Raw genomic sequence first — 23,885 nt, forward strand, 5'->3', positions numbered from 1 at the left:
TTCCAATGCTGCTAAATATGTCACTCTGAACTGGTACATAGTCAATCTAGGATTAAAATGTATCATTAGATCATGTATGCAGGCTAGGTTGAGCCGACATTACTTCAATGTACAATTGCCTGAGATCGAAGCTAGCAAAAAATGCCTCCCATTGATTAACTTTACCATTTCCCATGTCCTCTTCTAGGTCAAATTCTAATGTAATGATACTGTGACAGTTTTTCCTTATGTTGTAACAGTCATTCTTATCCTTATTTGGTGGTTTTGATGGATATCTTTGAAAATTAAGATCATCCATTCATTAATTATGTATTCCACATGTGTTATAAGTAAGAATTATTAAGATTTGTTGCATCTGGCCTCCCAACTGCGTAGTAATAATTCCCGCCAGGGTGAATACGTTTACATGTTATCTATTGAACTAGATCATAGTCAATGAGTTTCAAGCCCATGTAAACAGCCTCCTCTCCTGTGGGTCTACCCATCTAATTGCATCATGCCAATCACTGTATAATGCAATAACCATCTAGGCTATATTCACTGGTAAGCCAGGTTTCTTGCACAATAAAGATATCAACCTCTGTCGGTATAATGCACCCTTGTGGATTCTTTACAAATGAATTAAAACCCCTAGAGTTCCACACAGCAATTGATAATGCATTCACATAATCATTTCTTGGGCATTGTTAACTTTTCTACCCTCCTGGTGTTTTTTTTTTTGTTTGCTGGTAGGATCAATAAAATCTCCCAGTGCAGTTGCTAGATTTCCAATGGTGGCTTTGAGTTCTTTTACCGTGTGGCTTTGCTTTTTTTCTTCAAGCTCCTTATTCTTCTGAATGGTATTGGTGGCTTGATTTTCCAATATTCAAGTAAAATCAAAGAAAAATTTCAAAATATCAGCCCTATTTGCCATCACCAATTCTAGAATAATAGGCAAAGCAAACTGAACCACCCACCATTTTGCCTCGGTTGCTGCCATGGCTATTTCTCCAAAATGTAAATCCTTTGACATAATCAGTTGCAAGTGAGGTGCACAATGTCATATTTCTAAAATACATTTGTGGTTTATAAAGGACTAGAGTCAGTAGCAAACTGTGCACATATTCTGATCTTGGTGCTGATTTTACATTAATAGGCCTCCAGCCTTTTAATGTTTTAATTCAAACATACCAACCCTTGATTTTTGCTTTCACAAAAATGACTGTCAATTATCTGATTATCATCCTGTGTCACCATTCTCCATGTCAATTCAGTGCATATAACTAGGATATTTTACTGTCAATGGTTTCACAGGTTTATATTTAACCCATTTATCGAACGTCCCCTACTGATTAAAATTCCCCAGGGCGTTGTTTATGGCCCTCTCTGCCAAGGACTCAAAACAGTTAGTTGTTTCAATATTAGCTGACCCAGAATTGGTCACGTGATTCAAAGATATTGATTGCAATTCAACATTCATTATATTCTCATGAGGTTTCACCACAGTTGCGGAAGCCTTTTCCCTCCTCATTACTGCCTGCGTCGTGCTTTTTTGGATTGGCCATGATTTTGATTGGCCCTTTGCTTTAGGCTATTATCGTTGGAAGTAAGTGTTACAGCTGTCACTTCCGCATTAATGACCACATGTTCACCATTTATTTTGCAACTTCCCACTTTGTTTGGTGCTACAATCAAAGGGGGAACAGACGCCATTTGCACAGGTACACTTCCCTGTTCTTGTAGATCAACCTGATAGTCCTCCTCTGTCTGGGTCAGTGGATTGGGTGTCAAAAGAAACGGGCCATCATAACTACATCCACCAATTTAGCAAAAGGAAATGTCATACGCTGGAGAGGAGCCATAAATGCTTTCTGCAATGCGCTCTAAATCCAGAGTTTTTGATAAGTTAATTGTGTTAGTGGATGAAATTCCAATAATATTTCCCAAGCTAAAATCATCAATAATATTACTTGCATAGCTTTCTTGTATAAAGCCACCTAATGATTCATGCTGTAAATTTAAACACATATTCAGCAGCGAGTTATTGACAACTGGAGCTGACATCTACAAGATTTCTTTTATTGGCACCTGTTGATCCTCAGATTGTGCCATACGTGGCGACTCAGTAGCCAAATTTACAGATGTGGGTCAAATGGTTGGTTGAAGAAACGTAATTATTTTGCCCTGCTCTATGCGTGGGTCACTTTGAGCTCTGCTTGCTCCGACCGCAGTCACAATGCTTTGAGCGGTCACATTTGCATGCAATTTATTACAGACTTGCTTTTAAAAATGTCTACTTGTATCAGTGTCTCAATTCTTTCCTGTATTGCTTATGCTTCTCAAGGTGTAGGCTTTACTTGATGCCGGCATAGTTGATATTAAGAAAATAAAAGTTATGTGGCCACTCACCGCTCAGCAAACAGCAAAAACTGCCAGAGCTGTTTTTGCACTATATTATACTATTGTGCCCATAGTGCAAGAGTAGTTGTGGCAGGAGAAGCTGGTAATGCGAAAATTCAGCCGGGTGTTTATTTTTTATAGTGAATTTTTGGATTATCAATGTCTCCTGCCACAACTATTATTGCACTGTGGGCACAATAATATATTGTATTGCCAATCGCAATACAACTTACATACTTTGACAGCTGGGATCAAATGCCCCACAGTCACGGATTGGTCATCCCAGACCTATCCTCTTGTCCCATAATCCAATTGTTATTTTTTTGGCATGTTTAATTCACCTCAAGGCACCGGTTTCCCCTGCCTTCAGCTGTCTAGGCTAGGTGGCGGACCACGCTAAATGCACTAAATCACATCCATTTCACCTATCCCTGGCACACAGCCTACAGCCTGCATGAATCCCAATGCCAGAAAAGGCAAGGCAAAGCTGATTTCCAGGAGCCGGCAGGTAGGCTGGTGAACTGCAGGACAACGTGACTGCAGGACTACGACATCTCCTTCTTGCTCCTCCTTATCGTTCCTCGTTTTGCGTTCTCCTGCCACGTAGTCACTGCCGATGCAGGACTTGCAAGGAAAGGACCTAATTGCATGGTTCAACGAGCCGTCAAGCTGCACCAACAGTTTGCGGTGTATGGTCACCTCCAACAACCCTCTCAGATCAGTTATATTTCCATTTGAAATTAGTTGAAGAACAATTGCAAAATAATTAGTGCAGTATGCTGAATCAGACTGAAGACCTGGCAGAGGCCCAGAAATCACTTCAGCTGTTGGAAGATAAATTACAACAGAGCTACATTTTTTAATGAAAACAGGGAAACCTCATTGAGCAACTCCCAAAATGAGATAATAACTGGTGAAGGCATGTACCTCTGTGTGCACACTCCACAGTAAATACATCAACTAGGGAATAAAGCCAAGAGATTGTTCTACAAGGATAACAAGGTTTTACTCTTACAAAATACAAGTGTCAGCAAAGAATTCTGCTGCCTGAGAGTGCTCTGGTCTTTCATTAGCAAACAAGGGTCTATAACTACAAAAAACATCACACTATAGGGTGCACTCTGGGATCGCTGATTGGAGGCACCCTGCACATGGGCTCGCTCCATGGGGGAGGCCAAGCACTAATTGGCTGGTTCATCTCTATTGATCTGGCTCCACGTCGGTCAGCTGGACTCATCCTCGTGGTGAAGGTCAGGGCAAACATTGAATACAATATATGTAATCTAAGCTAAAAACAGAACCCAGTTATTCATCCATTATGTCAGGCACCTGTACATCACAGAAACGGGGTGCCAGGTAGAGGGAGGATAAAATACATTCACACTGAGCCCTACCTTCAGGGTTTCATTAATACCGCAGTTCCCATACCCAAGTTCTCCCCCCTGGGGCTTGATCTATGATTTAGCATTCCCGGAAACCTCATGATACAAAAGACATGTGTTGCTATTGGAGAGATATACAATCGCGCAGGCTTTAGATCTGTGTTGGACAACTTTAGGGAGGTTAGGGCCTGGGGGTCAGGTTGGTGAAGTGTGGCCAGCGCCGGCCTGGCTGGGTGGTGATCAGAGGCGCAAATGGCAGATTAGTGGAGATGGATGGATGCAGCGCTGGCGCCTGGTACTGTCTCACGCTCTCTGCAGGGAACATTCCTGGAAGCGATACTAGATATTCGCAACACTGATGGGACAGGAGGCAAATTGACTTCCGTGGGAACAGGGTTCGTGTGGAGCAGGCCTTGTGTGCCGATAGCTTGGCACCTCTGCGTGAACTAGGGACAAGTGCATTGCAGGCTGTCAGCGTTTCTTTTCTTGGCCTAATACAAAATGGAGTCGCAGGTCAAGGACAGGGGTACCGCTATTCACCTACTTCTATGCATTTCAGAGCCTTTATATGTCCCTTGTGGTGGAGTGCAGTTCCCCCTTGCGGGTTATATTACTTTGTACAGGGTTCACCTAACTTGATAGCACCAAGGGGGGTGGAATAGGCTCATTTCCATCCCAGCATTGGTTTACCATGAATTAATCGAACGTGAAATGTCCGAGGGAGGAAAAAATGAAAGTTATTTGACCAAAAATAACCTTTGGTTTTCCCTCCCATGACATTTCTGACAACCCACTTCCCGCCACCCCCTTACTAACCTCTTGATGGAACACCTCCTTGGGTGCCGCCGTCTCCTGCATCCCTCTACAATGCCAGTTCCCTTCATTCAAGTGAAAGGGAGCCAGCGCCGCAGGGACCTCTTTTTTACTTTTCAACATTATTTAATATGGAGCGAGGGATGCCCCTGCAACATCCATTGGCATTATAGTTTACAAGGGGAAGGGGGACACCCCCACAGCTCCCACGGCCCTTGTTCACTATAATGACTCCCAATGGCGGTGTTTATTTGAAATTTTCATCTGTATAGAATTTTTGTACAGACAATTTTTGACTACATCTCCCATTCGTTATTTTTATTCAAACACATATATGGAGTCTGTAAAAACCCACCTACAGACCAGTGCAGATTGGGAAATAGAGTTTGCTGTACTGCAAGATACATGCAAAGAGAGTGCAGAAACTGTAAGCCACTTCAATGCCAATTTAATGACCATATTGGCCACAATAGGATGTTGTTGGATGATATTATGGCCTTTAAAGAGACCATAAATTAATTAAAACCTGAAAAAAAGTCTGTCAATTATAAAAGGGACCGATTCCCAGAATGACTATGATCAAGTACACCAAGATCTAAATACTCTGAAACAATAGAGAATGCAAATGATTAAGTAAAAAGACCTCTTGAACCAGGATAACAGTGTCCTATTTAAAAAAAAAAATCAGTTGAAAATGGATGCAGAAAAGCATTTGTCAGGGTTTCTCCTCTGTGAAAGATAGTGAACTAAAGAATCCGGGTAAGGCTCTCATAACCAACTAATGTCTGATAGAGGGACTCCCAGGACCCCCTTTATTGATTTGCATAATTTAAGTAACTTTAGGTCACCCTAAATTACCAGGGGAATCCAGACATGGACCCATTGCTCACTATTCTTAGAGAGGCACAGCTCCACCCTACTGCTGAGATACAACCAGACTGAAACACGTGTCTGGGGTTGCTGTTGGTACTCTTGTTCAGCGGAAAATTGCTTAGTATTTCAGTGCTGGACTGCCCCAGGGAAGGACAAAGACTGATATGTTTTGGATATTTCTTCCCTGTGAAAGGTAGTGAGCTAAAGAATCTGGGTAAGGTTTTCGTAACCCGAACTAATGTCTGGAAAGAGGGACTCCCAGGACACCCCCTGTTGATTTGCATAATTTAAGTAACTTTAGGTCACCCTAAATTACTAGGGGAATACAGACGTGGACCCCTTGCTCACTGTTCTTGGAGTAGCACAGCTCCACCCTATTGATGAGGTCCAACCAGTCCGAAACACGAGGAAAATTGTTGCATTTTGGTGCTGGACTGTTTTGGATATTTCTCCTTTGTGAAAGATAGTGAGCTAAAGAATCTGGATGAGGCTCTTGTAACCAGGACTAATGTCTGGCACAGGTACTCCCAGGACCCCCCTTGTTGATTTGCATAATTTAAGTAACTTTAGGTCACCCTAAATTACTAGGCTAAGTTACTAGGGTAATCCAGACATGGACCCCTTGCTCACTATTCTTAGAGAGGCACAGCTCCGCCCTACTGATGTAGTCCAACCAGACCGAAACATGTGTCTCGGGTTGCTGTTGGTATTCTTGTTCAGAGGAAAATTGCCTAGCATTTCGGTGCTGGACTGCCCCAGGACAGGACAAAGACTGATATGTTTTGGATATTTCTCCTCTGTGAAAGATAGTGGCCCTCATTACGACCCTGGCGGAATTCGGAAAACGATGGCGGAAATGCAATACCGCCATCGAATAGCGCTCGGTGCGACCATGACCCGTCACCGCAAAGTACGAAGCCATTAGCGACACCGTAGTGAACGCCAACGCTAACTGCACCAAGCACGCGCGCGCGCCATGCCAAACCGTAAACACCACCATGGCGCAAGGGTACGCCAATTCCGACCCTAGCGGACATGTACCTAACGCCATCAAGCATGGCGGAATGTACCATTCCGCCATGGTGAGAAGTACGGCATCGCGAATCAACCGTAAACGGCCCCACTGAGTGCCTGTACACCGCTCCCTGCCCACAAAGTACAACTCCCCGTAGGTGCAATGAAGTCACAATGCAACCAGTGAAATGTACAAGTCACCCATGCATGCCAACGAACAAATGAAACACAAGAGGGGCCAATGGGAGCTGCAGGGCACAGATGGCACGAATACAGAAGCCATCCCAATGGACATGACCACAGTCCCCCACCAAGAAACGCACGCAAACACAGGCACCTGTGACCAGCAATATTCCGAAAATCACATCATTCCACCAGTCCACCTGGCTGACCGGCATCTGTTACACAAAACCCAATCCCCCGCCCCTGAGCATGACAACATTCAAACAGTCATATTGGCAGCCCCCATCCCTGACCTCACGGGCTTCGTAGGCAAACGCGCCCAGTACAGTACCACGCAACTAAACTCCGAAGCTGGAACCCAATGCAGATCTCCTCACAATACATCGCTCCCCAAATAGGAATATGCCACATCACTTGCAAAGAAGAACGCTACACGGGCCAAATCAGAATAGAAATTTAATGCACAACAAAATCACCAAGCCCATACAGCCATCAGGCCATGAACTCCAAAACACATTTCACCATTGTGGGCTGCATCCGCAAGAAATGACCAGCCACTACTTGTGTGACGCCCTGTTCCATCATGGTACACAGAGCCACATTCACGTACGAAAAGGCAACATGGAAGCGCACAGAACCGCAGGGCCGTCCCAATGGGGAGGCACTAGTCCAGCTGAAAGGCCGAAATGTTGCTCCGAGCCACCAGTACTGCGTAAGGGCATGTGGCCCATTGGCGATCGTCCCATAAGATCGTAATGCTGCTCCACTGATTAACACGAAGCAGCAGGTGTCGGGAGTAAAAGCCATCTGCAGGAGTGGCATACAGATGGCAGTGGCAAAAGGGGAGGAGATACCTGTCAACCAAAAGAAAAGAAAAATAACAGAATGGCCATCAGAACTACATTCCAACAACTCACTTCAATGATCACACTAAATCCACAGCCATATGCATGCTAGCCCACTCCAAAGGTTCATCACCACCCAAAAACCACTTGCGACTCATAACTATCTATATCGAGGTGTAAACACCATCACAAACGAGTGTACCTGTGCATGAGTCTGTCAAAACAGAATCCATCAGATGGGATTGGTAACGTGCATGGACACAAGTGTCTGAGGGCGCGTCGAGACAGGGAGGGCTCAACAAGGCCAGATAGACGATGGTCCCACTATGGCAGCCCTGCATCACATAGCGTAGGGGAGGCGGATAGATCCCAAGAAGCCCTGTACATGGCAAACTCTGTATCAAATCACCTGCCCATGCATCCATTCATCATTCCCTCATCCCGGGATTAAAATGCCTGAATATTTACTCACATAACATTAGAAATATCCATTGAGTCTGTGCGTTATGCAGCCTGCAAAATCCACAGTGCCCCAGCCCGTAATTCCAGTGTAGTGAAGTAACATGTATTTGGGAACGTCCGGCCTCATCGCCCACGTCGCCATTGCGCATCCCAAACCATTCATATCAATCATTGCATCCTCGCCATGGCCCCTGTCCCAAGGACATTGAACAATAGTACGTTATATTTGCAGTCAGACCTGTGGGCATTTCCTCGCCGCTAGCTGAAAACCGAAAGCGCCGCCCTTCGAATTCCTCATTTGCAACATCACGTCGAAGAGGCATCTGTGGCCGTTTGAAATCACTAATTAATCCATCGAGTGCGGCTGTGTGTGAAAATGGCAACTGCCTTCACCCACAAATGGGACGCCCCGCCCGTCGTTGCAACTCGGTACAGTGATGCATGAGGGTCCACCGTTACTCGAGTACTACGTTCCACTGACCCTTCACAAGTCTGTTCGCGACTGCACAGATAGAATGTGAAACAATGGGACCACAGCAGAATGAACATATCAACCAATGTTACACGGCCATCGGGTACAAATACATGATTGCAATAGCAAGATGCCATTCCCCGAATTGCAGCGTTGTGTGCGGGACGTGCTCGGCCAAAGGGGAGAGCAGTTTGCACAGGTGGAATGAATCACCACAGGTGGAGGCCATACAGCCTGAAAACACATAAATTGCACACCCAGTCTCCTCCCACAACCACACCGAAATGCTACCGGCAGGACTCGCGATGTTGGCCCTGGGGGACATGATAGCACTGCAAGTACTCCAACTCCAAGAAGAAGACGAACACCAACTACAACCGGCCGCACGGAGGAGACGCAGGAGGAGGAGGAGGGCAAGGCAGGGCCAGCAAGGGCCGCCAGCACAGCCACTACCACCACGCAGGCAGCCCGCAATCCCACGCCTCCGAGCACATCCGTTCAACCTCACTGATGAGCAGATCCACACCCTCTACCGTCTGGACCGGGACACCATAGCCGCCATTGTGGACATGACACAGGCTGACCTTGTCAGCATGATAGATAGCCCAACCGCCATCCCACCCCTACTGAAGGTGGTGTCTGTACTCCACTTCCTGGCCACAGGCACCTACCAGCACACAGTCGGACAGTTGCATGGCATTTCTCAGCCACTGTTCTCACGGACACTATTGCAAGTGCTCGATGCCCTCCTGCAGCACGCAGACGACTACATCTCCCTACCACGCTCGGAGCAGGAAATTACCAACACAAAAGTGGGATTCCATGCACTTGCCGGCATACCGGGTTGCATTGGTGCCATCGACTGCACCCATGTGGAATTGGTCGTCCCACATGCCATGGAGGCCCAGTACCGCAACCGAAAACAATTTCATTCTCTGAATGTACAAATGGTGTGTGACTCCAACAGGATCATTACACATTGTTGTGCCAGATTCCCTGGATCAACCCATGATTCTATGGTCTTGAGGAACTTTACAATACCACGCTACATGGAGCGACACGCAGGGAACAGATCCTGGCTACTCGGTGAGTCTCATTACATGCATGATAATGTGGGGTATGTGATTCGGCAATGACCTGGCAGGAAGGGGGGGAGGGTGTGCGTACGTAGCAATGGCATTCCACATCATACGTTTATCGTCCACATACAGGTGATGCTGGATATCCACTGAAGAGATGGCTCCTCACACCAGTCCGGAACCCACGGGACCAGCATGAGGAGGACTACAACCATGCCCACTCACGTACCCGTGTAGTCATTAAACAGGCATTCGGCCTACTGAAGGGTCGTTTCCGCTGCCTCAGCAGGTCTGGCGGGGCACTCCTGTACCGCCATGAGAAGGTTGCAAAGATGGTCATGGCATGTGTCATGCTCCACAACATGTGCGTACGTAGAAATGTGCCCATGCCCCCTGACGCAGAACTGCAAGCACCTGATGATGGTCATGATGAGGGTGGGGATGTGGCAGCACCTCAAGGAGTCTGCGAGGCACCGGAGGGCCGTGACATTCGTCAGCATCTCATTGATGTATGCTTCTAGCACTCACGCCTGGTGGCTGATACATGGACACGGGACTCGTGGCACTGTGTGTGTCTGGGACATGCACAATATGGACTGTACGCCTATGATGGCCTAGTACACAAAGATCAATGTCCACACATCTCATTGGTTGATCGTGCACTGTTTATGGCATATGTGATATCATGTAGTACACCCTATCGACCCGCCACCCAAGTGAGCCCAACACACCCCCTCCACCCTCCTACCTCCCCCCCGAACACCAGTGTCCAAAGATGCTCATTGTCAGTGGGCAGTCGCTATTGCAAGCCCCCTCTGCGGGTATCAGGGGCACCCCTGCCTGTGGAGCGCAGGTTCCTCCCAGATCTACGTTGGGGGCTGCCCTGGACGGAACTTGCAACGGATGATGTCTCTGCCTGCTCACGTCCATGCATGTCCCTAAGGGTTTGCGAGAGCTCAGTGAGCACACGGCGCACTGCGGCATGTTCGGCACATACGTCCTTGGACGTCGCATGCAGTTCCCCCCTCAGGCTCTCGGTGCTTCTCTCCATTTGGACTCCCAGGCTCTCGGTGCTACTCTCCATTTGTGCCCTTAGTGTCTCTGTACCTCTCTCCATTTCTGCCCTAAGTGTCTCAGTTGATGTTTCTATGTCTGCCTTAGTGCCCCCACATTCATCGGCATGGTCCTTGAGGAGCGTGGCCAGTTGCTGCTGTTGCACGATTAACTGGTCGAGGGACTGTTGCCTCTGCTGGGCCATGGCCATTTGCGGGGGTGTCACAGAGGGGCTGTTGTCCTCATGTTGCCTTGCCACAGGGCTTGTGGGGGATGGCCAGTCGTCGTCTTGTGGGTGCCCCTGCGTGGTATCCTCATGTTGTACGGGATGGGACAGACAGGGGGATTGGGACAGGTCATGGATGGATCTGACTTCGACATCCCCGTCTTCTGTGTCGGAGCATGCTGCCATCAATGGGGTGTCACCTATGGTGCTGCTGCCACCAGAGGCAGTGCCTTCTGTGGCATCCGTTGGGGGGACCTGTGGTGGTGGTGGTGTGGGCATGCTGGCTGCTGGGGTGCCTGTTGATGTTCCCTCCTCTGTGCTGCCACCTGATTTGTGCTGCTGCCGTGTCTTGATGCGTGCAGCTGAGGTGGAGGGTCTTTGGCCGTTGGTCTTGGCCCTCTTTGCAGGTGTGCTGGTAGGGGTGTCCTGATGCTCGTCGTTTGGATCGGACCCTGTGGTGGAGTAAAGGAGGGCGAGGGTTATTGATGGGTCTGTGGGAATTGGAATGGCATTGTATCACATGCATTGGGGTGGTACCTGAGGGTGATTTGGGTCGGGCCTTGGAGGTGCTTTCATTTGTGTGTGGAGTGAGGGTGCAGTTGTTTGGCAGCCTGCAGTTAGGGTGTGCCTGCTGCACGTGTAGTGCGTGTTTTAGGGGTTTTTAATTATTTATGTATTTATTGTGGGTTTTAACGTGCGCTATCAGGCCGATGTGTGTGGACGTTCTCCTGGACATGTGTTTCTGTTGCACTATGTGGACACATGGTACTTCACATGGATGGACTTTGTGGATTTGGCATTGTTTTATTTGGCCCACCTACCTGAATCTTCGGATGTCTGCACTCCTTTCTCCATCCCTCCGACTCCCTCTATGCTCTCCATTCCGATGGTGGAGGCACAGATTTCTTCCCAGGGGGTCAACTTGATGGGTGATTCAGGACCTCCCCCGGTGGCTGTGGCAATGTTGCGGTTGGCAGAGAGTATGCTGCGGACGCGTATCCGCAGGTCGTCCCATCGCTTTCGGCATTGCTGTGGGGTGCGGGGTGCGGTCCCCACCGCACTTACCCGCTGTGCCACCAGAGCCCATATGGCCTTCTTGTTTGCAAGTGCCGTCCTGGTCATTTGCGTGCAGAAGACGACGGCAGCATTCTCCTGGAGGGTCTCTGTTAGCACGGTGAGTTCCTCACGGGAGAAGTGGACCTGCCGCTTGCGGTCGCACGCTTTCTTCGCTACTTTTCCCATTTTTCTTGGTTTCGCTAGGGTGGATGACGGGTTGGGGTGTGTCTCAGGGTAGTGTTTTTAGTGCTTGTGTGGTTTTAGTGGTTTTATAGGTGTACGGCGGGATGTTTCCCTTTCCGGGCCCATGTTTTAACTTCCGTTTCCGTATATTTCCGGTCACCGTACTTTCCGGTAGGCGCACACTGCGGTGTCCGCTGTGATGGGTGGCGGTATTGCACCTAGGGCGCCGTACGGCGGCGGTGTGGGCCGTTTTGGGGTCATTTCCGCCATCGCGGACTTTGCACTTCCGCCATGCCGTGGTGCTCGTGCCCGATGGGTCGGAATGGGCCGCACTTTGCTCCTTCGTGCAATGGCGGAAACGCTATTTACGCTGTGGCGGTCCGGTCAGTCACTTTCCGCCAGGGTCGTAATGAGGGCCAGTGAGCTAAAGAATCAGGGTAAGGCTCTCATAACCAGGACTAATGTCTGGCAGAGGGACTCCCAGGACCCCCCCTTGTTGATTTGCATAATTTAAGTAACTTTAGGTCACCCTAAGTTACTAGGCTAAGTTACTAGGGGAATCCAGATGTGGACTGTTTGCTCACTATTCTTAGAGAGGCAATGTTCCACCCTACTGATGAGGTCCAAACAGACTGAAACACGTGTCTGGGGTTGCTGTCGGGTACTCTTGTTCGGAGGAATTTGCCTAGCATTTTGGTGCTGGACTGCCCCAGGACAGGACAAAGACTGATATGTTTTGGATATTTCTCCTCCATGAAAGATAGTGAGCTAAAGAATCTGGGCAAGGTTCTCGTAACAAGGACTAATGTCTGGCAGAGGGACTCTCAGGACCCCCCCTTGTTGATTTGCAGCTTTTCAGGAACTGACCAGAATTAGGGAAGAAAACATATAGAGCTTAAGGAGTGTTTGAGACAAGCAAAGTCTGACCTATCACAGGCAGTGCATAGTAAAGACACTCAAGAGAGAGACCTTAGGGTGTTAAAAGAAAAGTGCCAGAAAAATGCACGCATAGCGCAAGACTCTCACAGAGAATATAAAGTACTTCAAGATGAAGTACAGAGAATAAAGGATCGATTGGTGGCTCAGGGCAGGGTGCTCAAAGCTAGCCAGACCTTGGTGTCAGAATTAAAAATGCAATTCCCTGAATGTAAGCAAGAAATCCTGGCAGAGAGAAACATCTGTGAAAAATGAAAGACTGAAATCCAAAATATAAACAGGAATTGTGACACCCTGTCCAATCAGGGCATGCGATAGGGCCATCTGACCAAGGAGAGTTGCCTCTCCCAGGAAGGAGCTCATGGCAGTTATCTACAGGCTCCCATGTACAGGCTGGAACTGACCTCAACATGAGGCAGGTAGACTCACCTATTCCTAGCCAATCAGATCAGGAAGGCCGATCCCTATCCGACATTGATGAATGTTCACCTTTACCTAATACAAGGGAAGGTGGCCGGACTAGTGTGTCATGGGAGACCAAAAATAGTCCTGTGAGTACATCTAGCCCTGAGAACTCATATGATGAGCACATCACAGCGTTAGATTTGCAGACCATGTTCTGCAAAGAGATTACCTTGCGGGATTTGCCAACAGAAAAAAAGCAAAAGCCTCAGCTTAAGAGGGGTATTCTCAAAGACTCCACATATTCAGGTGAAGGGCTGAATTTACCTCAGGATACCTGGAAGGAGGGAGACTCCAAATTTGAATCAGTCTGAGAAAGAGACTGAGTATTATCCTGTGCCAAAAGGTGACTAATGAGGCAATTACCCTGAGAGCTCACTGCAGCACAGGAGAAAGGAGTTCAGATCCCATGATTCTGAAAGGTATTCCTAATCTTATAGGGATAGAGTGCACCTAGAAGATAGGGAATGGGGTGACAATAGCAGCACGGATTCTGAGGGTGGAGGGACTCAGGTTCAGACACAGAAAATAAAGAAAAGAAATATCAAACCAAGAAAGAGTTTTGTGAAAGATCTGATCAAGCAGATTAAGGCCATAAAGAGCTTTATCACCACATACCACAAAAATGCAAAGTAATTGGTGTGGGAACATTTAGACCTTTATGAGCAAATTAGATCATCATTTGAAATGAAAAATGATGCCATGTGCATGGAGATTGTGGACTTAGAGGAAACCACAAGAGGCCTGTAAGGCTGCATATAACTTACAATGTGAAGAAGATCAGGCACCTGGGGAGTTTGCCCAGGAATTAAAACATGCATTTGCGCAGACATCCGGGCAGGAAGGGAATTTGTGACCACTTATTTTCATGCGCTTCATAAATACATAATTACCCAATTAGTGCATAATTTCCATGAGTGCAGGACATTGGATTGGGTAAAAGAGCAAGGCACCAGGAGATATGAGGTCCAGAAACCCACTGACAATAAAACTAACCCCAAAACCACCAAACCATCTTCCACACCTGCTGCTGCAAAGGTGGCGGAGGTGAAAACTACCCCTCCTTTGCACGCGGATATGGGGGGCCTAAGAAAACTCCTGCCAACAAGCAGAATGAAAGGCAGAGGGGACCCTCTGCCCTGGCCCAATTGAATGGTAATCAGGCAGGATTCCAGAACAATTACCCCTCTTACCCTGCCACCTATGTAAGGCCTCATTAAAAGGGTACTACTCCTCCTCCCAACCTGAATTATTTCAACATGTACCCTCAAAAATCTGGATTTCCAAAACAATCCTCCCCCTTCTCCTCGGTTACAGGACAACAGCTCCCTGAACCAAGGAGGAGGGCGACTCAAGACTGAAAACTATGGGGGAAGTTTTCAATACCCAAGCTACTCTGTGAAAAGGGACAGTTACCCTTTTATAGAGCAGCAGAGGTAAGAGCAATGACCTCCCTACAATCCGGTGAAAGTTACCCAACTGGAGGCATAGGTCCAACAATTAACCGATTACCGATGTCCTGGGGCACATGCTGAGGGCTTAGTCAAAACCTCAACCTAACGTTGCTTCCCAGAACCCCCCAACACCTGGGTCTGATGCCCTGGGGGGGAAATGTCCGAAGGAAAGTTCTGACAAGCACCAGGTTCCCGAGGTGGGGGCTCTGGTTGAGGGGAGATGCCAAGCCTTTGAGCAAGCTTCCTTTCTCACCAAAATAGAACCCCTGGAAACCGCTCATCTTGATACTGAATCTTCTACCCCTCCAAAGGTAGAACTCACTTTGTGGATGCCAAAAACCAAATAATCTCTTTTGAAAGAGGAGAATCCCCAGAGGATTCAGGTAGAGGTGTTGCTGGGGGGTTGGGGGCTGAGGAGGCTATAGTGCCTGTGCTTTTGGTTGTAGCTGTGGATAGAAGCTAAGGGGCAACAGCCAAAAGGCTAGCTAGCCTCGAGTCCCAACAGTCCCGACATTAGCGTAGCCCCTGATCTTTTCCAGACCCATCAACACCCATTCAGGTAAGGAGAATTTCTCTTTCCGGAATGGGGTGATCCCTTCCAAAGAAAAATGAGTCTCCAGGGACCCTGAGTCGAGCAGGGTAGGTATGGAAAATCTAGAATTCGTAGACCCCATCTGTGCGAACCAGATCCTACATAGAGGTATCCTTCTCACAAAGAGGTTCTTAAAACTGTCTTCAGGTAAAGGGGGACAGCAAAGTGTGAATTGGTGGACACTGGATCCCAAGCCACTCTCCTGTCCAAAAAGGCATTTGTCCAACTGAATTTAGGAAGGGGGAAAGTCACCAGATTCCCCTCATAACTCTTCCTGGACAACTCCAAAATGTCAATGGGTATGAGATTCCTGTCAAAGGGCTTGCGGATCTGGAAAAAAAATTGGGTGACATTGGTTAAAACATCCGGTGATAGTCGTGACTCCAGAGGGCACACTTGTTTACTGTGAAACAATCTCCTTCAGAGGTTATCACCTCTGATCGACTGTGTGGATCCAGACTATCCGGCCTATACAATTAAAACAGAGTACAAATTATGTGAGTTTGAAAGGCGCTTCACACAGTTCTGAGAAAGTGTAATTTCACTTCCAGAGTAATCATGTTCCAGGCATCACCATCACCTCTGTGGGAGACCAAATTGGTGATGGCAACCCTTCTTAATTCTTGAAAATCAACCTTTTTCCCAGTTTTAAATGGTACTCCACACTGGAAGGAAATACTTTGAGATTTTTTACAAATCAGAATCCTGAACAAACCCAGAGTCCCTTGATAGAGGATGCTGAAAATCCAGCTTATAGTCTGACCGACATTCAGAAAAAGGTTGAACACCTAGTTTTACCCATTCAGATAAATAAGGGGGAAGAGCCAGTACTCGCCAGAGTATGCCGGAATAATGGAAAAAGCTTCATCAGCGAAAGATTTGTCATTCGCCGCCGCAGAGACTGGCAGATTCTTCTGCATTGCCAATTGCGGTATAGGGTTAGAGAGTTGTAGTCCTTTCTCTTTGTTGTTGCTCAGGGTGCCGTTCTAGTTTTTGTGGCGCAGAGCCTGCCGGGAGTACTTATTCCTCCTCCCCCCCAGCGGACTTTGCGTTGCAACCCCTTTGGATTGTTTACAGCTCCTGGGTCTAACGCTCTTGTGCTACTGACACTCCTCATTTAGATTGTCAGTTTTCCTTTGGCTTTGCTCCTTTCGCGAAGTTCCTTCGCCCTGCAGTTCCGCTGCGACTTACCTGTTCCTATCTTTCCTGGGCCCGCGTCTCTGCTTTTTGAGGCACGGAGTCCGCTCTCTTTTCTTGGCTCCTCCCTACCCCTCCTCCTCCTAGTTTCTCCTTTCTGCTACCGGCACTCCGGTTTCTTCCTTTTCTCTCTCGCTTACCTGTGGTTGGTGCTTCCTGTGTTCCGTCCGGGTTCCTGGATTTTACCCACACCTACCTGTCCAATTCGTGCAGCTGATCTTCTTCGCCATCCACTCCATTAAGTTCTCCTTGCTGCTGAGACTTCATCGCCATCTACACCAGCACAAGGGGAACTTCCGCGGAGTTGAGGAAGAGTCTATCATCGTGCCACATAAGGTTTTTTTTTGCCTGATTGGCTTTTTTCCTTAATTTTGGCTTGCCCCGGAAAAGGAGCCACAGGTCTGCTGTCTCACAAGTATTCACTGTGGCTTCCTTCCGTGACAGGCATATACCACTAAAAAAAGAGAAAGACTACCTAACCAGACAGAACCTTCAATCTGAAAACATCGATTCCAGCAGTTCAGGTGAGGAGAGTGTGGAATTAAGGGGAGAAGAGGGAACTAAGGGATCAAAAATAGGACAGATTACAGTGCCCAAAGAATACAAGATGGCTGCTGAAGAACAGGTTCAAGAACTTTGGAAGGCCTTTCAAGCTATGTCCCAAGAATTACAGGGAGTGAAGACTTAGAATGCCCTCCTCAAACAAATGGTGTCTGCAAGGGAACACCCTCTGACGGAATTACCACCCATGGCGCTTTCCTCTGGAAAGTTTGACGGCTCTCCCAAAAAGGTGAAAGAGTTTTTGGAGGCGTTTATGGTGTATTTCACCTTCCGGCCCCGTACCTTCGCAACTGATCAGGCCAAAGTTGGATTCTTAATATCCAATATGACCGGAAACGCGCTGGCAACCCCATTGGTAACAAGCGCTAATGCGATCCTTCAGGATTTTGCCAGCTTCCAGAACCTGCTCAAACAGACTTTCGAAAGACCTGAGCTGTCTTTTATAGCCTGTGAGGATTTGTTGGACGTCAGACAAGGTTTGTTAGACGTTCTATCGTATATTTCTTCCATCAAGATGTTGGCGGCAGGAGCGGGATGGCCAGAACCTGCACAATATGCTATTTTTCGGAGGGGCTTGAAGGAGGAGATAAATGATGAGCTGGCCAGATCGCCCTGTTCACCAACTTTCTCTGATTTACTCGCCGCACTCTTCACATAGAATTTCGACTTCAAGAAAGAAGGTCAGAGCGCCGTAAACAACGAGCTTCAGGGTCTCCATCAGACCCCTTTCCACTTCCATCCCTTTCACACTCTTCTCCCAACTCTCCAGATGAACCTATGCAGATTGGGGCTACAAGAGCACCTCTGTCAGCTGCTGAAAGACGACGAAGGAGAGAAAAAGGATTGTGTGCATACTGTGGTTCGGCTCAACACCTTCTCAAGGACTGCTCAGAAGTGCCCAGCAAGAGATCGGGAAACAACTACCCTCGGCGCAAATAGAGACAGGCATCCGAGGGCCCTCAAGCACCTTTCATCATCCCTACGTTTCCCTTTCGGTCTCCGCTCCGGACTCTAAAGAGGATTCCAGACTCATGGTTATTCCAGTGGTCCTCAAACTGGATGGTTAGCTCGTCGAGTCCTTGGCTCTGTTGGACTGCGGAGGGTGGGTAACTTCGTGGATACCCTGTGGGCTGACAGAGTGGGTCTGCGCAGAATCGCCCGCGAAGAAGGTCAGAAGGTTGAAGGTGTGGACGGGTCACCTTTGTCTTCCGGTCCTATAACGCATACCACTGAGGATCTGTCCATAGCCATCAATCAACACTCAGAAGTACTGAAGTTCGATATCATAAGAGCAGCCCATTTCACCATGATTCTGGTAATCACCTGGCTCCAGAAACACAATCCTCAGATCGGCTGGACTAACAATCAGTTGAGCTTCTGTTCCCCGTACTGTACAACAAATTGTCTTCCTTTGGATAGTCAGTGCGACCTTCAGTCTGTCAAGATCTTCCCGGATAACCACTGTGGTGTCCACGCACTGCCCCGTTATTGCTCCTCTTTTGAAGACGTATTTCAAGAGAATCATCATGCCAGACTGCCGCCTCACTGGCCAGAAGACTGCACCATCGATTTGGAATCTAACGCCCTGGTTCCATTTGGTAGGATGTTCTCCCTCACACAGACTGAGAAGCAGGTACTGCGAAGATATTTGGACACCAACTTTGAGAACGGCCTGATTCAGACCTCTAAATCTCCTGCAGGGGCTTCTTTATTCTTCATCAAAGAAAGAGGTACCAACGAACTTAGGCCCTGTATTGATTACAGGGGCCTTAACAAGGTCACAATTTGGGATCGGTACCCGATGCCACTGATAACTGACATCATCGAGGCAGTACTGGGGGCTAAGATGTTTACTAAACTTGACCTTAGGAATGCATACCACTTGCTGCGCATAGCCAAGGGGGATGAGTGGAAGACCGCTTTTGTTACTCCATTTGGTTTGTACGAATACACGGTGATGCCGTTTGGATTGGTGAACGCGCCAGCCGCATTCCAACGGTTCATGGACAGAATGTTTTCTGATATGCTTTCAGTTTCTGTTATCATCTATCTTGACGATATTTTAATCTTTTCCTCCAACATGAAGGAACATATACTCCAGGTCACTCAAGTTTTGGACTGTCTACAAAAGAATCAATTGTTGGTCAAGGCCGAGAAGTGCATTTTTGCTGTTACCTCTGTGCAATATCTAGGGTACGTCCTGTCAGAAGATATAATAGCCATGGATCAAGACAAAGTTCAGGCCATTCTCGATTGGCCTGCCCCCACTTCAGTCTGGGAGGTGCAAAGATTCCTAGAGTTGTCTAATTTCTACAGGAGATTCATACCTAATTTCTCGGAAGTGGTTTTTCCCATCACCCGGCTTCTCAAGAACGCTTGCCCATTTCAATGGTCTGCCGAAACTGAGAAGAGTTTTGCCCATCTGAAAGGGCTCTTCTGTTCAGCTCCGATCCCACGGCACCCGGATCAGACGCAACCTTTTATCTTGGAGACTGATGCATCAGCCATCGCTATCGGGGTAGTGTTACTACAGGCAGTCGATGGGGTAGAACATCCAGTAGCCTATTTATCGAAAACCCTCTCTTCCAGTCAACTTAATTACTCAGTTCTTGAAAAAGAATTACTTGCGATGAAGCTAGTTTGTGAAGAGTGGCGTCACCTACTGATGGGAGCTCGACACCGGTTTCCCATCAGAACCGATCATAAGAATTTGAAGGTACTGCAAGATATGGAATGTTCGAATTCTAGACAGACCTTTTTTCTCAATACGATTTTCAGATCACCTACATTCCAGGTTCATTAAATTGGTTGGCTGACGCATTGTCCCACAAGGATTCTAGTAAGGAAAAAACCTCGAACTGTATTGAGCCGATGTTTCACAGGAATCAGATCATGGTGCTGGTCGGCTCTTTTCTTCAAGAGGTCAAGGCAGCTGTCATTCCGGAACTACCTCAATTGTCATTACATCCCAATTCTCTCTATCTAGAGAAAGATGGCTGGGTATTCTATAAAGATCGGTTGTATATTCCAGCAGGTCCTTTACATCAAAAGATTATGAGTTGGTGCCACAATTCACGCTCTGCGGGACATAGGGGTCTGAACAATGCCATGGAGCTGATCTCGAGATCATTTCTCTGGCCTAATTTAAGAAGAGAGATATTGGAGTATTTGAGATCTTGTCCTATCTGCACCAGGGCTAAGTATCCTTCTGGCAAACCTCTTGGGCTGCTGACTCATGCTGAAATACCTACTCAACCTTGGGGGCTCATTTCCACGGATTTTATCGTGGATCTTCCTATGCCGAATCGTGTATGTGTATTATGGTCACGGTGGACACGTTTTCCAAAATGGCAAATTTCTCTCCTCTTCCGAGACTTCCGACTGCGACAGAAATGGCTGAAGTCTTTGCACGAGACATCTTCAAATTACATGGACTTCCTGATAATATAATCTTGGATCGAGGGAGCCAGTATGTTTCCAAGTTTTGGAAAGCTCTTTGTAACCGACTAGGTATCGAAAGAGCTCTATCCTCGGGGTTTGATCCACAATCCAATGGTCAGACAGAACACCTCAATGCCACTCTGGAGCAGTATTTGAAGTGTTATATCAATCAACACCAAAACAACTGGGTCTTCTTGCTCCCCACCGCGGAGTTCACCTACAATAATACCAAACACTCTGCCATTGCCATTGGTCACTCCCCTTTCTACGGTACCTATGGGATTCACCCAAAATCTTTCCTACCGAGTGTTCCCAGTTTTACCAACTCCCCAGCAGCAGAGGAAGTCTACAGAACATTACGGAAGCTCATGCCACTGCTTTTCAATGTCTGGAGGCCAGCAGGAGACACAACAAGTTTCAAGCGGACAAACATCGCAAGGATTGCCCGGAGTGGAAGGCAGGTGACAAGGTGTGGTTGTCCACGAAGTTCTTACCCAGATGGCACGTCCTTCTAAGCTATCACCTCGTTTCTTGGGACCTTTTCCCATCCTCTCTAGAATCAATCCTGTTTCATATAGGCTTCAGCTCCCTCCCACTTTCAGTCGCATACACCCGTTCTTTCATTCCTCCCTTCTCAAACCATACTTTACTGACCCATACCAAAGAATCGTTCCCCGTCAGGCTCTCTTCCCTAAAAGGGACAAGGAAGAATATGAGGTCTCCACCATACGGGATTCTAGGTTCTACCGAGGCCGTTTGGAATACCTGTTGTCTTGGAAAGGCGACCCTGAGTCGGAGGACTCATGGGATCCGGCTTCGCAGGTACACGCCCCCCGGTTTCTTGCCAGATTCCACCGCTTGCATCCTGGTAATCCAGGGGTTCTGCGCACTGGGGGTGGGCATACTTTCATCCGCCACCGCCGAGACTGGCGGATTCTTCTGCTTTGGCGATTGCGGTATAGGGTTAGAGAGTTGTAGTCCTTTCTCTTTGTTGTTGCTCAGGGTGCCGTTCTAGTTGTTGTGGTGCGGAGCCCGCCGGGTGAAACTTATTTGTGCTCCCCCCGGTGGACTTTGCGTTGCAACCCCTTTGGATTGTTTCCAGCTCCTGAGTCTAACACTCTTGTGCTACTGACACTCTGTGTTTGGATTGTCAGTTTTCCTTTTCCTTCGGCTTCGCTCCTTTCGTGAAGTTCCTTCGCCCCGCAGTTCTGCTGCAACTTACCTGTTCCTATCTTTCCCGTGGCCGGGTCTCCGCTTCTCGAGGCACGGCTTCCACTCTCTTTTCTTCGCTCCTCCCTATCCCTCCTCCTCCTAGTTTCTCCTTTCTGCTACCGGCACTCCGGTTTCTTCCTTTTCTCTCTCGCTTACCTGTGGTTGGTGCTTCCTGTGTTCTGTCCGGGTTCCCGGACTTTACCCACACCTGCCTGTCCAATTCATGCAGCTGATCTTCTTCGCCATCCACTCCATTGAGTTCTCCTTTCTGCTGAAACTTCATCGCCATCTACTCCACCACAAGGGGAACTTCCGCGGAGTTAAGGAAGAGTCTATCATTGTGCCACATAAGTTTTTTTTTTGCCTGATTGGCTTTTTCCCTTAATTTCGGCTTTCCCCCGGAAAAGGAGCCACAGGTCTGCTGTCTCACAAGCATTCACTGTGGCTTCCTTCCGTGACAGGCATATACCACCAAAAAAAGAGAAAGACTACCTAACCAGATGGAACCTTCAATCTGAAAACATTGATTCCAGCAGTTCAGGTGAGGAGAGTGTGGAATTAAGGGGAGAAGAGGGAACTAAGGGATCAAAAATAGGACACGATTATACAGGACACTCCGAAAAGATCACACCCACATTTAAATTGATTGATGAATGGGAAGTTGATCTGGAAACCCCAAAATCAAAAGATGCTCTGCCTAAAGGTGTATGCTAAAAAATGTCCATTGACAACAAAAGCATAACACAATTGTGAGGTTGTGAGAGATGTCCCTTCCACCTTGTATTTAGGTAGTGACATTCTTAATTGATTTGCAATCAATTTAGATCTAACTAATAATATAGCATGGTCACAACTGGGGGTAACCCCATGGGCTATGACAGCACTGAAAAAGCATTCCGGTCAGCTGAATTGCTGCCTTATGCAGTTGAAGTTCAGGAGGGTGAAGAGGTCACCATCCAAGGACAGGTGAGACAATTCACCATTCCCCGCAAAATTAAGCGAGGACAGAGCTTCAAATATAAGGACGCCCACATAAACTTGAACTCTCACATTCAATAACAAGGTTTGTATTCATAGCCAACACCTCAAATGCATCTACAACTCAACACCGTTCAAATATTGGTAGATAATAGTGACCCTCAAATTATCACTTTGGGCGAAGGACGCTGTATTGGAATGGCAGTTGAAGTTCAACGTTATTCCATTGACTTAGGTAATGAGATAATTGGGCCAATTCCTCACTACTGTTTCGACACCAATGACAGTATTCCCCCAGAGAAGATGTACTCTTCATGCCCTCATGAGGTGGAAGAGGTAACCTGTGACATCATGAAGGATGAGGTGGTATTTAGAGTGAATAACAACTATCTCAAATCCATGGAGCTTCTTGTCCAGGTGAACACCGTAAAAAGAGATCTCGCCACCCAACTGGAGGACAGCTCTAGAAAGCTGGAGTAAAATTGTCCTTTCAGAAGGCACAGTGGTGTAAGACCCGAGTGAACTTCTTAGGGTACACGATCACCCCTGAGGGTCTAAAGCCCAGGCAAAGAAAGTGGAAGCCTTATTGAAATTAAAAGGCCCTACTATTCTGCAAGAGTTGAGAAGCCTTCTTGAACTCACTAATTATAGTCGAAAGTTTATTGAAGGCTACGCAGAGGTCACTGGAGCCATGGCCCATTCATTAAAGGCCGGAGTGAAGTGGAAGTAGGGTCCAGAACAATCTGAGACAATTCAACAAATGAGAAGAAGCTTGTCCCAAGCTCCTTGTTTGGCTTACCCCATCAAGAATAAGGAATTCTTCTTTGTGACACAGTTCTCAGATACCTGCCTAACATCGGTATTGCTCCAAAAGCAAGACAATGTTAACAAAGTTATTTCGTTACCAAGTAATACTTTGTGTTCTCTGGGTGAACAATTCAATGACTGCGAAAAGAAACTCCTGGCAACGGTATGGGCATTGAAAAACTACCACACATTCATCCATGGAAAGCACATCATCATAGAGACTCC

The sequence above is a fragment of the Ambystoma mexicanum genome, chromosome 1q, assembly GCF_040938575.1.
Source record: "Ambystoma mexicanum isolate Mex_15411 chromosome 1q, UKY_AmexF1_1, whole genome shotgun sequence".
NCBI lineage: Eukaryota > Metazoa > Chordata > Amphibia > Caudata > Ambystomatidae > Ambystoma > Ambystoma mexicanum.